This window comes from Bos grunniens, chromosome 8 (genome assembly GCF_055505025.1).
Source record: "Bos grunniens cultivar Pamir isolate PY7600 chromosome 8, Bosgru_T2T1.0, whole genome shotgun sequence".
In the NCBI taxonomy this organism is placed as follows: domain Eukaryota; kingdom Metazoa; phylum Chordata; class Mammalia; order Artiodactyla; family Bovidae; genus Bos; species Bos grunniens.
Window position 1 is genome coordinate 95,239,420 of NC_141172.1, and position 14,035 is coordinate 95,253,454.

Here is a 14,035-nt window from a genome sequence, read left to right on the forward strand (position 1 = left end):
GCTCATAAAATCGCTCCTGATAATACCTAACTATCTGAAGATCTGTCCTGCCGGTACCCACCCCCCCCCCCCCCCCCCCGCCCCCAACCAAGCACAGAGTGCCTCATTTCTGCTCTCCACCCTGAACTCCTTTCAGGCGGTGTTGAAGGTCAGCAGCTGCAGCAGCACATGATTTAACCCTAGTAGAGGTTAGCTGGCAAGCACCCATGGCAAGTGCCAATTTGTAGTTGAGAACACCTTGCCAGTCTTGTACACACTAGCCCTTCAGACATTTGAGGCAGCCTTCCTGTCCCTCAGCCTGCCTCCCAGTTTTCCTTTTTTTTCTGTTCCATGTCAACTGACATTGCATCTCAGTTTGGCAAGTTCCTCTGGACCCCTTCCGGCTTACCAGTGCTCTTCTCAAAACATATGTCATTTCCGTTTGGAACATTTTGAAGAGACCTTATCACTGTTGCCTAGTTCTATTAGGAGACCGTGGGCTCTGTTGGCAACAGGGACCCATGAAGGCATCTATTCTGGGTGAGGAGGGAGGCTTTCCAAAGAGCACATGGTGAACTTTTTCCACAGCCCTTTCAGGGAGAAGGCATTTAAAAAATCCAGAGTATTACAACAAGCCAGGGTTGAGCTTCCATGCCATGGCCAGTGGGAAAACCAGGGTCAGAGTAAGGGACGGAGCCTTCTTGCAGGGTTTTTGTGGTGGTCCTCCCAGGCCCTGGCAGAGACAGCTGCTCTGATATCTAACTTGGCCTCTGAGCTGGAATCTCCACAGCTCACTGGCACATCCCTGATGAGACCCTCTGCACTAGCCTCCCAACTTATGAAAGGTAATCATGTTGTTGACACTCTGGAGTTGTCTTTCTCATGGAGTGAGTCCTGACTCAGAATCAGGCCATCTCCCGTTCACTGTGTGACCTTGGGCACATACCTCTCCCTCTTTAGGCTTTCATATCCATATCTATAGAGCTCAGTGTTGTCTTAACAGTGTTAAATTAATTAAACAAGGAGAACATTAGACTGAGTTGGCTTGGATGCCATGGTGCCCACATCAGCAAACCAAAATATAAGGCTGTAAATGCCTGTGCTTAGTTGCTCAGTTGTGTCCAACTCTTTGTGACCCAATGGATTGCAGCCCTCCAGGCTCCTCTCTCCATGGGGATTCTCCAGGCAAGAATGCTGGAGTGGGTTGCCATGCCCTCCTCCATGGGATCTTCCCAACCCAGGGATCGAACCCAGGTCTCCCAAATTACAGGAGGATTCTTTACCATTAGAGCCACCAGGGAAGCCCTAAACAAAGAGTGGTGCTGGGCCCCACCACAGGGCTGGCGCACCCCTTCCTGTGAAGGTGAGGGAGGTTCTGCCCATATGCTCTGGCAGTTGCCATGGTGGCCACTGCACAGTTGGGAGGGGCAGTGGCTGGGGGTTCTGGTACCCCAAAGCCTAGAAGCCACGAGATCAAAACACTGAAGACAGCCAATCACAGAGGCCAACCTATCACAGAGGCCCCACCAGTCCTAAGCTCCCGCCAATCAATAATTTCCTTCCTTTACTCGTGTGTCTTCTCTATAAAAGTCTCTCCCTAGCTCCTATTGGTGGGGTTTGGTGCTGCCTGATTGGAATGGATTTTTGTTGTTTTTGTTGTTCAGTCACTCAGTTGTGTATGACTCTTTGTGACCCCATGGACTGTCCTTCAGTATCTCTTGGAGTTTGCTCAAACTCATCTATAGAATTGGTGATGCCATTCAACCATCTCATCCCCTGTCACCCCCTTCTCCTCCTGCCCTCAATCTTTCCCAGCAATAAGTTCTTTCCCAGTGAGTCAGCTCTTTGCATCAGATGGCCAAAATACTGGAGCTTCAGTTTCAACATCAGTCCTTCCAATGAATATTCAGGTTGGTTTCCTTTATGATTGACTGGTTTGATCTCCTTGCTGTCCAAGAGATGCTCAAGAGTCTTCACCAGCACCACAGTTCAAAAGCGTCAATTCTTTGGTGCTCAGCCTTCCTTATGGTCCAGCTCTCACATCAGTTCATGACTACTGGAAAACCATAACTTTGGCTATACAGACCATTGTTGGCAAAGTGATGTTTCTGCTTTATAAAATGCTGTCTCGGTTCATCGTAGCCTTTGTTCCAACTAACAAGCATCTTTTACTGAAACAAACTCTTAAAATTTTTACGACAGTGTAGTTCATCTTTTAACAGCTCTGGTGTCAGAAAAAGAGCTGCAGGAGGCCCCTCAGAGTCTCCAGGAGCAGGAAGCAGCCATCAGTGGGGACTGTTATAGCCCCCTCAGTGGCTGCCTTCTTGTGGTCTCTGGACGTGGTGGGTGAGCCCCTCCTGAGTCCTGGATCCCAGCTCTACAGTTTTCAGACTTGATTTGAGCATTTCTTTTTTCCAGACTGGGTCTGGAACCTGGACAGTAATAAATTGGATCCTACTTAGAAATTGGTCTGAGTCTGGGCTTAAGTCAGAACTGGGTCTGACTTAAGCTGGACTGGGGCCATTGTGAGGCCTCAGGTGAATAAACTTTAAGGCTGAACAAGTAGGTTAACCTTTCCAAAGATCGTCTTGAACTACCGTTGGCATGGTGGAGAACTTTTAACCCAGATGAGCTCATCCATTAAAAGGTGCCCTAGAGAAAAAAGGAGTCTTGGCCACTTTAAAGGGTGGAGGGAAAATTATTTTTCCTTCTTTACAGTTTCTGGGGACCAGGATAAGACCCACTGAGACACCAACATGTTCTGGAGCCTCTAGACAGCACCCCAGGAAAACTAGCAGAAGCCTGCAAAGGGTAAGAATTCTTCCCAAAGTTGGCTTTCCTTGATCCCTATCTGTGGTGCCTGTTCCAGAGACTAAGATAAAATTTCAAATTGTTCCTTCCTTTCTAAGGGCTTCCCTGGTGGCTCAGATGGTAAAGAATCTGCCTGCAGTGCAGGAGATGCAGGTTCAATCCCTGAATCAGGAAGATCCCCTGGAGAAGGGAATGGCAACCCACTCCTGTATTTTTGGAGAATCCTATGGACAGAGGAGGTACTGATTTTTTCTGTCCCAGAGATGGAAGCTTGTCTCATGCTGTGTTCTAAGAATGTGGCTGACAGCCATCAAGTTGGGGGCCTCTAAAATATGGCTGGACAGAAATGTGGATTGCACCCTATTTGCAGCTGGGGTCCTACTGACTATAGCCAGGCTCTCAGGGGGAACTCATGAGAGTCCCTTGGACAGTGAGAAGATCAAACCAGTCAATCCTAAAGGACATCACTCCTGAATATTCATTGGAAGGACTGATGCTGAAGCTCCAATACTTTGGCCTCTTGAAGTGAAGAGCCAACTCTTAATTAGAAAAGACCCTGATGCTGGGAAGAATTGAGGGCAAGAGGGGTGGGGGTGACAGAATGACATGGTTGGATGGCATCTCTGACTCAATAGACATCAGTTTGAGCAAACTCCGGGAGATAGTGAAGGACAGGGAAGCCTAGCAGGTTGCAGTTTATGGGGTCACAAAGAATCGGACACGACTTAACGACTGAACAACAACAGAGGAACTATCTCTTTCTTTTGGTTATCTGTGAGAGTGGCTCTGAATCTTGGGAAGGGAAGTTCTTTTGAACATTCTGGTGTCTAGGGAGTTATTCAGTACTAGCAGGGATATTTTTATTATTTGTCCAAACTGAAACTTGATATGATGTTTGAAATGATTTTTAAAGTAAGTATCTCTGTGGTCAGAAGTTGGCCAAGTTGGAAGCTAATGTTCAGAACCTGATAGGAAAAAAAAATTTTTTTAGGCCTTTTCCCTAAGCTAAAATGAAACTATGTACACGGAGGGAAAGAAAAACATTATGAAGCCATTGTGGAAAGATTTACTAAAACATTCCAAAGAAATACAGCTCTAAATCTAGAACATGGGAATCATTTGATTTCCGTCTTAGTTGAAGATCTTCTCCTTAATATAAAAGTGAGTTAAAGATACTGTAGTTGGATGGCTGGATCAGCGGCTGGATATAATTCAGATGGCAACCCAATGATTTGAGGAATTAAAAACAACTCTGGGTATGTGCTCAGTCGCTATGTCCAGTTCTTTGCGACTCCATGGACTGCAGCCTGCTAGGCTCCTCTGTCCACGGGATTTCCCAGGGAAGAATACTGGATTGGGCCACCACTTTCTTCTCCAGGGTATTTTTCCGACCTAGGGATCAAATCCGTGTCTCCTTCATTGGCGGGTAGGTTCTTTACCACTGAGCCCCCAGGGAAGCCCCCAAAATAACTGTACTTAACTTACAAATCAAGTTTTTGTAAGAATATAGCTGAAGCTCTAGAAACAGTTCAAAACCCACTATTGTTTTCACAATCCCCAGACCTCCCCTATTCAAACTAAAGAGATAGTCAAAATACCTCTCCAGCCATGATGAAGGTCTTTCTGATGGCCAGGTTGTGTCACTGCATGCCCCCAGGACCCCCATGATGGTGCTGTACTGCGTGAATCAGTATCAGGACGACAAATGAAATTGCACTAAAATGAAATTGATGACAGATGACCACGTTGAAATAATTGTAAGCTTAAGACACGGACTTGCTAAATCAAGGTTATTTTGAGTTAAAAAATGGTCAACACTCATAAACTTAAAAAAATCCTCTTTTAAGGAGCAATTTTTATAAATAGCAATTTTTTGTAATCCTTGTGCTTTTCTCTGCCTTTCTGAAGAATGGTTTTCTTTCCTTACCCACCCATCTTTCATCAGATCCCATAGCAAAATTAGGAGAGGCAAAGGGAGTGTCATGTCTCTTTATTGGTTTAAAAATATTTATTAAGCATTATATACTTAATTTTTTAAGTTTTCATTCATTGAAGTGGAAAGAGCACTAGGCTGAATTGGGAGATGCTGCTTCAGGTTGTGGTTTTGTGTGACCTTACGAGAATCTCATTCCCCCTCCAGGTCTCCTGTTCTTCTTCTCTTGGGAGCTGGTAAAAGTGATTTGTAAAGTTGTCCCCAAGTCTGGCTTTCATGTGTAAAAGCAACTTCAGGCTGGGCAAGACAAGTCAATCTAGTCAGCACTATTGGAGTCCCTATTAAGTTCTAGACCTTGTGCTGGGCATGGGATATAGTCAGTGAAAATAGACATGGAACCATTCCAGCTGCTGCCACCTGGGACTATAGCCCAATACCAGCTCTTGCTTGCTAGAGAATCTTAGTCCAATTGTTTCTCTTCTGTGCCTCGTTCTCCTCATGGGATTATGGTACTACTGAAATAAAGGAATACATGTCAAGGGATTCCTATAGTACCTGGTGCATTAATGATGTTGACTTTTATTTTTATTATTGGTAGAGGAGGTATATATTAATCCAATAAGCACAAAAATAAATATAGCATTTCAGTTGTACTAAGTGCTCTGAGAACACATATCAGGAGGATTCCTTCAGCGTGGGAAGTAGTGATTAAGCTTAAGATCTGAAGGATAAGTTCACCAGTTGAAGGAGAATGGAACAGACTCCAGGGAATGGCATATGCAAAGCTGCTCTGGTGGGAAGAAGCACAGATATCTGTGGATTTAGAGTAGGCCAGGATGAAGCAGAACAAGGAAGAGGAAGAGACTAGAGGTTGGAGGTGGAGCAGGGACCAGGCTGTGCTGGGCTCTGCCGGAGCCCAAGATTTGGAAAAACTGGTTTTGTAAGTGCCTCCTGGAAGTCAGAGTTCCCAGTTAGACCCATGGCTCTGACACTCTTGAGTTGATATCCACGAGGATTTGGCTTTCTACAGATTGGAACCCATTGGAACCAGATTCTAAGGGACACTAGGAAAGTTCATGTGATGAGTTGTGGCTCAACAGGCTTGACACCTCCTGGGCCATCTTGCATTTAGATCATGTTCTCAGCACCAGAGTCCCAGACTGTATTCTGATCCTTTCAGTGTCCTATTCAGGGTGTCCGTGGGTGGTCACATTTGAATAGGGTTGGAAAGACAAAACCAAATTCTTCCCTGTCTACAGGGAGACAAGGCTTCATGCGTCTTAAGCGCTTGAGAGCATATTTACTATTTGAGAATCAGATGAAATCTGTGGATTTTTCTACTTGAGAGATGCATTTACACACTTAAATCCAAATTAGGGTGTACTTTTAGGTTGGGTTTGTGGGTCTCCTTGAAGCTCAAACATGGTCCCAGATTAAATGTCCTGCTGCTGCTGCTGCTGCTAAGTCACTTCAGTTGTATCCGACTCTGTGCGACCCCATGGCAAGAATACTGGAGTGGGTTGCCATTTCCTTCTCCAATGCATGAAAGTGAAAAGTCAAAGTGAAGTCGCTCAGTCGTGTCCGACTCTTAGCTACCTCATAGACTGCAGCCTACCAGGCTCCCCTGTCCCTGGGATTTTCCAGGCAAGAGTACTGGAGTGGGGTGCCATTGCCTTCTCCGAAATGTCCTTCTAATATAAGACAATGCCCAACATTATGGACATTCAATATCCCTTTCAATATCTAACCCCTCCCTCTCTGTCTCCCCCATCTATCTCCTCTTTCCTTCTCTGTTGCTTCCATTTTGGACTCTTATTGAGGGTCAGTTTCCCCTTAGACTACTTTAATTTTCTTTACCTTTGTCTTTCTGTCTTTAGATTATTATCCAATCACCTCTTCACATTCTATGGGAAAAAGAAAATGTATCGACAGAGGGATGAAAGTGAAATAAATGAATAAAATTATAAATACAGATTTTCAGAATAAATCAAGCTTATTATAGATAATTTGGAAAAAACATACAAATTAAAAAGTTTATAGTCTCAGCACCTAAAGGGAACCAATGGTATTTTTTTTCGTAGTATTTTTTTGTGGAAAATTTTTTTTATAGAGTCATGATCAAAATGTATATGTATATGTATTTTTATATTTAAACACCTTACTTAACATTTATTTTTCCTTTAGCCCAAATGCATATATGTATTAAATTTCTTTTATTATGGAAAGTATGAAACATATACCAAACAGAGGCAATATTGCAATGAACCTACTACCCATCCCATGTACCCAACACCTAGCTTTAAAAATTATTAGCATTGTATCCATGAACTTCTGATGTGCAACAAATAGCCTCAAACTTTGGTAGCTTAAAATAGTAACTATTGATTTTGTTCAGAATTCTCTAGAAAAGTGATTTTGGCTGGACTCAGCTGTGTGACTCTTCGGCTAGTCATGGCTGGCCTCAGTCTTGCATCTATGTTTTGCTGCCACTTAGCTAGATGGCTTTGCTTCTGGGATTGACTGGCTGACATGAGGGGCCACAAGAGGAATTGGGTCCCCGTATCTCTTGTCATTCAGCAGGTTATCCTTAGGCTTCTTCACATGGTGATAGAAGGCTTCCAACCACAGCAAGAGGCAAGTGCCAATGCATAAGTGTTTTTCAAACTTCTGGTTGTAGCTCACTAATACTGCTATTGGCCAAAGCAGGCCACAGAGTCAATTTACACTCCAGGGGTGGAGAAATAGACTCCACTTCTTGATGAAGAATCTGCAGCATCATTTTGTAAGGATGTGAATATAAACAGAAGAATTTGTGGCCTTTTTTAGTACGGGTATGGCTATAGGCAAGAGAAGAATTTGCGGCCAATTTTAGAATCTACCACAAATGTGTTGCTAATACTAATATTGGTAAATCATCATTTTGGATGTTATTGGTAGATTGTTATGAATGTATTTAGATGGCTGAGTAATGTACCACCCAGTGCATTGCTGAACCTTGTGTGACCATTCCCTTATTGTTGAGGAGCGAGGTCATTGCCATTTTTTTGCCATTATGAATAATGTTACAATAGATGCTTTGTGCATAAAGCTTTTTCTGGTTTTGGGATTATTTCCTTGGAGTAGTCACAAAAGTGGTATTACTGTGTCAAACATTTTAGAGCTCTTAGTACACTTTGCCAAATTGCTTTCCAAAAGGATTGTATCAATTTACACTCCCACTAGTGTGTGTGAGAGTACCCCACAGGGATCCTTCTGAAATGCAAATCTGATTATCTCATGCCCAGTTTAAAAATGATCTCTACTGCCTTCATAATAAAGATTAAACTATGTAAGACAGAACTATGTCTGCTACGTGACTTTTGAAAAACTAAAAGACTGTTTTAGCTTGATAAGACCCTGTATCCAAGGTTTATAGACTCTAGTGAGGAAACAAGATTGATAGCCTCAGAACCAAGTGAAGGCATCACCCTCAAGTTGTCCTGGAATGCAGATGTCATTGTTATAGATGAGGAAACTGAGGGTAAAAGACTGCAGTATTTAAAGTAGAAACCTGTTCACAACTTTCTATCTATGGCATCATCTATGGATGTGAGAGTTGGACCATAAGGAAAGCTGAGCACCGAAGAATTGATGCTTTTGAATTGTGGTGTTGGAGAAGACTCTTGAGAGTTGCTTGGACAGCAAGGAGATCCAAACAGTCAATCCTAAAGGGAATCAGTCCTGAATATTCATCGGAAGGCCTGATGCTGAAGCTGAAGCTCCAATACTTTGGCCACCTGCTGTGAAGAACTGACTCTTTGGAAAAGACCCTGATGCTGGGAGAGATTGAAGGCAGGAGGAGAAGGGGATGACAGAGGATGAAATGGTTGGAGAGCATCACCAACTTGATGGACATGATTTTGAGTAGGCTCCAGGAGTTGGTGATGGACAGGGAAGCCTGGTGTGTTTTAGTCCATGGGGTCACAAAGAGTGACCCAACTGAGTTGGACACAACTGAGTGACTGAACTGAACTGACTGATTTTAGCATCATCTTTGCAAAGGAATGTACATATAAAAGTTTAAATATATATTTAATGCAAAGTAACTATAATACGTTTATTTTGTTGGTTAGAATTCTTTAATTCCAAAACCTGAAGACTGTGAGACTTAGAATGAGACAGATCTGAGTTTGAATTCTGGCATTTACTAGAATTTGAGCAAGACTTAACATCTCTAAGTCTCATCCACTTTGTTATCTGTAAGATGTGGGTAATAATGCCTACTTTCTAGGGGTTTGGTGATCATTCAACATACATACCAAATGTCTAGCAGAACCATTCAGCAGGAGCTATTCTTCTTCCTATGTGAGATGAATGGATAAGTAGAAGGGAACCATACATGTAACCAAAATGAGGAGGCATTGATAATCTAGGACTATAAAAAAGACTTTGTGACTTTTTACAGCCACATTGTCATGATTTGAATCTCGGCTCAGTCTACTAGCTGGAATTCTTGCCTTTACTGAGGGTTCCTTTTTCCCAGTGTTGTTGAGAATCCCCAGTTCATGAATCATTGGTTCCCCTTCATTCGCACTTTGTCCCCTTGATGCTCACCTGGAAAGGGAGAACGGAGACCAGGACACGTTCCTCAAGATGCAGTTCCTCAGCTGGGGCTCTCCACGCGGCCCTATCTGAGCTCTGCACGCCTCTGGCACATAGCTAGTGGGGGAGGGCAGCTGTTGGCCAGAGCGGGCACCACCCACCCTTGGCACTTTTCCATAGGAGCATCTGATGGAGCCCCCCACTGGGCCCCAGGAGCCCCAGGACTTTCTTGTTATCCATTGAAAATATATATCTACAGATTTGCTCAAGCCAACCTGATTTTCTGGTGCTCTTTTTTTTTTTTTAACTTCTTATGTTACATGGGAGTGCCTGGTGGCTCAGACAGCAAAGTGTCTGCCTGTAATGTGGAAGACCTGGGTTCGATCCCTGGGTTGGGAAGATCCCCTGGAGAAGGAAATGGCAACCTACTCCAGTACTCTTGCCTGGAAAATTCCATGGATACAGGAGCCTGGAAGGCTATAGTCCATGGGGTCACAGAGTTGGACACGACTGAGCAACTTCACTGGTAGGTGATTAACGATGTTGTGTTAGTTTGAGTTATACAGCAAAATGACTTGGTTATACATATATGTTAGTTGCTCATTCGTGTCTGACTCTTGGCAACCCCACGGACTGTTGTCTGCCAGGCTTCTCTGTCCATGGAATTCTTCAGACAAGAAGACTGGAGTGGTAGCCATTCCCTTCTCCAGGATACCTTCCTGACCCAGGAATCGAAGCTGGGTCTCCCACATTGGGGGCAGATTACCATATGAGCCACTCTATTACTTTTCAAATTCATTTAGGTTGTTAGGTTTCAAATTCGTTTAGGTTGTTACGTAATATTGAGCAGAGCTCCCTGTGCTATGCAGTAGGTCTTTGTTGGTTTTCCATTTTAATATACAGTGTATACATGTCAATCCCAAATTCCATAACTGTTCCCTGCCCGCCCCCCACACTTTTTTCTCCTGGTAATGATAAGTTTGTTCTCTAAGTCTGTGAGGCTATTTCTGTTTTATAAATACATTTATTTGTATCATGTTTTAGACTCTGCATATAAGCAATATCATACAATATTTGTCTTCTCACTTCACTCAACATGACAATCTCTAGGTCCATCCATGTTGCTGCACATGGCATGATTTCATTCTTTTTAATGGGTGAGTAATATTCCACTGTATGTATATACTGTATCTTCTTTATCCATTCATCTGTTGATGAATGTTTGGGTTGCTTCCATGTCTTGGCTATTGTAAACAGTGCTGCAATGAACATTGGGGTTCATGTATCCTTTTGGACCAAGCTAACCTGGTTTTCTGATAGTCTTTTCCATAGTGATGTTTTAGTGTGAGAGAATATATAATGTCAGTCACAGGTATAATTTTACATTTTCTAGCAGCCATATTAAAATGTGTAAAGAAATAGATGAAGTTAATTTCAACAATATGTTATTTAATGCAGTGTATCTATTATTTAGCATATAAAACATATACAATTATTAATGACATAATTACATTATTTTAAAATCATATATCTCAAAACTGGTGTATTAATAAATCATATGGAAAAAAGGTTATGACCAACCTAGATAGCATATTGAAAAGCAGAGACATTACTTTGCCAACAAAGGTCCATCTAGTCAAGGCTATGGTTTTTCCAGTGGTCATGTATGGATGTGAAAGTTGGACTGTGAAGAAAGCTGAGCGCCGAAGAATTGATGCTTTTGAACTGTGGTGTTGGAGAAGACTCCTGAGAGTCCCTTGGACTGCAAGGAGATCCAACCAGTCCATTCTGAAGGAGATCAGCCCTGGGATTTCTTTGGAAGGAATGATGCTAAAGCTGAAACTCCAGTACTTTGGCCACCTCGTGCGAAGACTTGACTCATTGGAAAAGACTCTGATGCTGGGAGGGATTGGGGGCAGGAGGAGAAGGGGACGACAGAGGATGAGATGGCTGGATGGCATCACTGACTTGATGGATGTGAGTCTGAGTGAACTCCAGGAGTTGGTGATGGACAGGGAGGCCTGGCGTGCTGCGATTCATGGGGTTGCAAAGCGTCGGACACGACTGAGCGACTGAACTGAACTGAACTGATGCTTATGGCACATCTGAAGTTGGACTAGCCGCCTTTTCATTGCTCAGTAACTGCAGGTGGCTAGTGGCCACTAAATGGAACAGCACCATTCTGAAACGAAACTACCCGGACTCCGAGTGGTCCACCTCTCCAGTAGTACAGGTCTTGATACCCACATGCAACTATTTTTCCTGAAAACCTACTTCTGATTTAAGCTTGGATGCATCTGTGGGGAGTCAATATACTATCTACTGTACCTAGAATTATTCTTTTTGACATAGTATTGTGTCCGGTTTAGCAATCTGGACTCTGTTTCCCTTACAGTGAATTCCCTTTTTAGGAGTCTCTTGTGTTTTCCCACTTTGCTACCACCCTAAATGATCAGAGAAGAAATGTTTTTAATCCTTGAACATTAATAAGAAAGGAGCAAGAGAGTCAGCGTTTTATTTTTATTCCTCCCATGAGGTTCCTCTGCTCCTCTGTGGATTTGTGGAATAAGAGAAGGTGTGGGAATCTGTAATCCAAGTGCACAGGCTACGATGGGGAATGGATATCTCCTTGCAGTGACCAGCAGTGTCTAAGCCTTAGGCAATGGCCCAGCTAAAATGTAGACACTTCCTAGAAAGAATTTTCAATTAGTGATAACAGGTCCTACTATGTGTAAGAGCTTCACATGCCTCGTTTCCCGAGGTAGACATTATTATCCCTGTTTCATAGATGAAACAGAGAGGTTAAGGAACTTAGTTAAGGTCACAAAAAGAACCCAGACTTGGGTCTTCAGTGACCTGATGCTTTCCCTTGTCTCAAAGCCACCCTTCAATACTGGGTGGCTAAGATTGGCTCTGAGGATCAGCTGGCATGTAGCTGGAGACTTTGCTAGAGAATGAGAGATCTTTGCAAGAAACATTTGTCATTACTTACAAAGATACGGTTATAGGGCATCACTGTTCCAGTTACTACCGCTATAAAACAAATCACCCCCGAATGGCAGGCATGCGAGGCCTCAGTTGGAGGACTTGAAGGCTAAGGGCGGAAAACAGCCAAAGAAACTTGTTTACTCATGGACTTGCTGGTCAGTTAGGTAGCTCAAACCTCTCCGGGTGGCCTTTCCACATTGTCTCCCTGTGTGGACTGGTTCTGGCTTCCTCCCTCATAGCATGGCGACTGGGTTCAAAAGGCTAGAAGAGACACATGGTCTCACCCCAGAAAATCCACACCATGCACTTTATGCATTTTATTCAACATGGTGGTCACAGAGTCCTGTCCCAAGGCTAGGTGAAACAGATTCTGCCTGCTTATGGGACGTGGTAAGGTTTGAGCAGGGTGAGTGGACCCACAAACATTGTCGTGGCTGTTTTTGGAAAATACAGTCTGCCATGGTCATTATCAATGTTACAGAGAAGGAAGATGGATAGGTTCCAGGGAAGGAAATGTTCTGTTGAGTGCCTGGGTCTCTAGAAAATGTCAAAATAGCCTTGTGGACTCTGTGGGAGAGGGAGAGGGTGGGATGATTTGGGAGAATGGCATTGAAACATGTATAATACCATATATGAAACGAATCGCCAGTCCAGGTTTGATGCATGATACAGGATGCTTGGGGCTGGTGCACTGGGATGACCCAGAGGGATGGTATGGGGAAGGAGATGGGAGGGGGGTTCAGGATGGGGAACAGGTGTACACCTGTGGTGGATTCATGTTGATGTATGGCAAAACCAATACAATATTGTAATTAGCCTCCAATTAAAATAAATAACCTTATATTTAAAAAAATAGTGAAAGGGAATTAGGAAAATAATGGAAAGGGAAAGAAGTTCAAATGCAAATGGGGAGTATTGGAAGAGGCTTCCTCCAGCCAAAGATCCCTTCCAAAAAAGCAATGACTGCGCCCTCGACTTAGTCCACTGGCCTGACTTATGCTCTTTTTGTAGCCTCAGGTGGCCTCCACTGGCCAGAGCAGGGTGTCCTGAGTAACCTCCTACAGCCCAGTCCCAGGAAGGGCCACAGCATCTTGCTTTCAGCCTGCCCTCCTGGCTTCATGGCTTAACCCTAAACCTCCTTTTCCTAGAGATTTGGAATTTCAGTAAATCAGGGCTTGAACTGAGAAATAATGACTGCTTTTATATGCACTGGCTCTTTACTGGCAGACCATTACAGGGAAGATAAGGTTCCATAACACTGTAGGAATAAAGCCCAGAAAATTATGCGAAAAGCTCCGCCATCCAGGATAAATGTTATAGAAGGCATTAACCTTCCATAAAAAATCCCTTTGCTAGGCAGGAATTTAAATGACAGCCACTGTGAGAGGAGATATTTAGCCTTAGAAACATATCACCACCTTCTCTTAGAATAGCAGGTTCTTTGGTTATCAGCAGTTGAGTATTGTTCCTCTTTTTCATAGGAATGTGCAGCAGAATAGCAAATACGTAGACAAAGTCTTTTCCGGGTACACCCCTATATCGCGGTATATACTTCCCAAGATGTTATGTGTACACTCTCTGCCTTTATTTAGGAAAATTGAATAAGAGATTGATATTCAAATAAAGCTGAAACAAACCTTTATGATAGCCTCCAAATTACTTGTCTTGAGAGAAAAATAATTTTTTCTCCCTGAGGTATAAGTGTAATTCTCCAATGAATGTGTTAGGGCAGAAATTACAGTG

At 43.3% G+C, this 14,035-nt stretch overlaps 1 protein-coding gene across 14 annotated transcripts in view; it reads left to right on the top strand.

Annotated features, from left to right (window-relative positions):
* Positions 1-14,035, top strand: part of LOC147367731 (uncharacterized) — a 651,563-nt gene that overhangs the window by 44,639 nt on the left and 592,889 nt on the right. For 11 of the 14 annotated variants that reach the window (XR_015132010.1, XR_015132012.1, XR_015132013.1 and 8 more), the window contains one exon: positions 2,698-2,790. The exons of 2 other annotated variants lie outside the window; for them this stretch is intronic. The gene's annotated coding sequence lies outside the window, so the exon portion shown is untranslated. Of the gene's footprint in view, positions 1-2,697; positions 2,791-2,888; positions 3,030-14,035 lie in introns of all 14 variants that reach the window. One more of the 14 variants, XM_086315804.1, reaches the window with a different exon arrangement.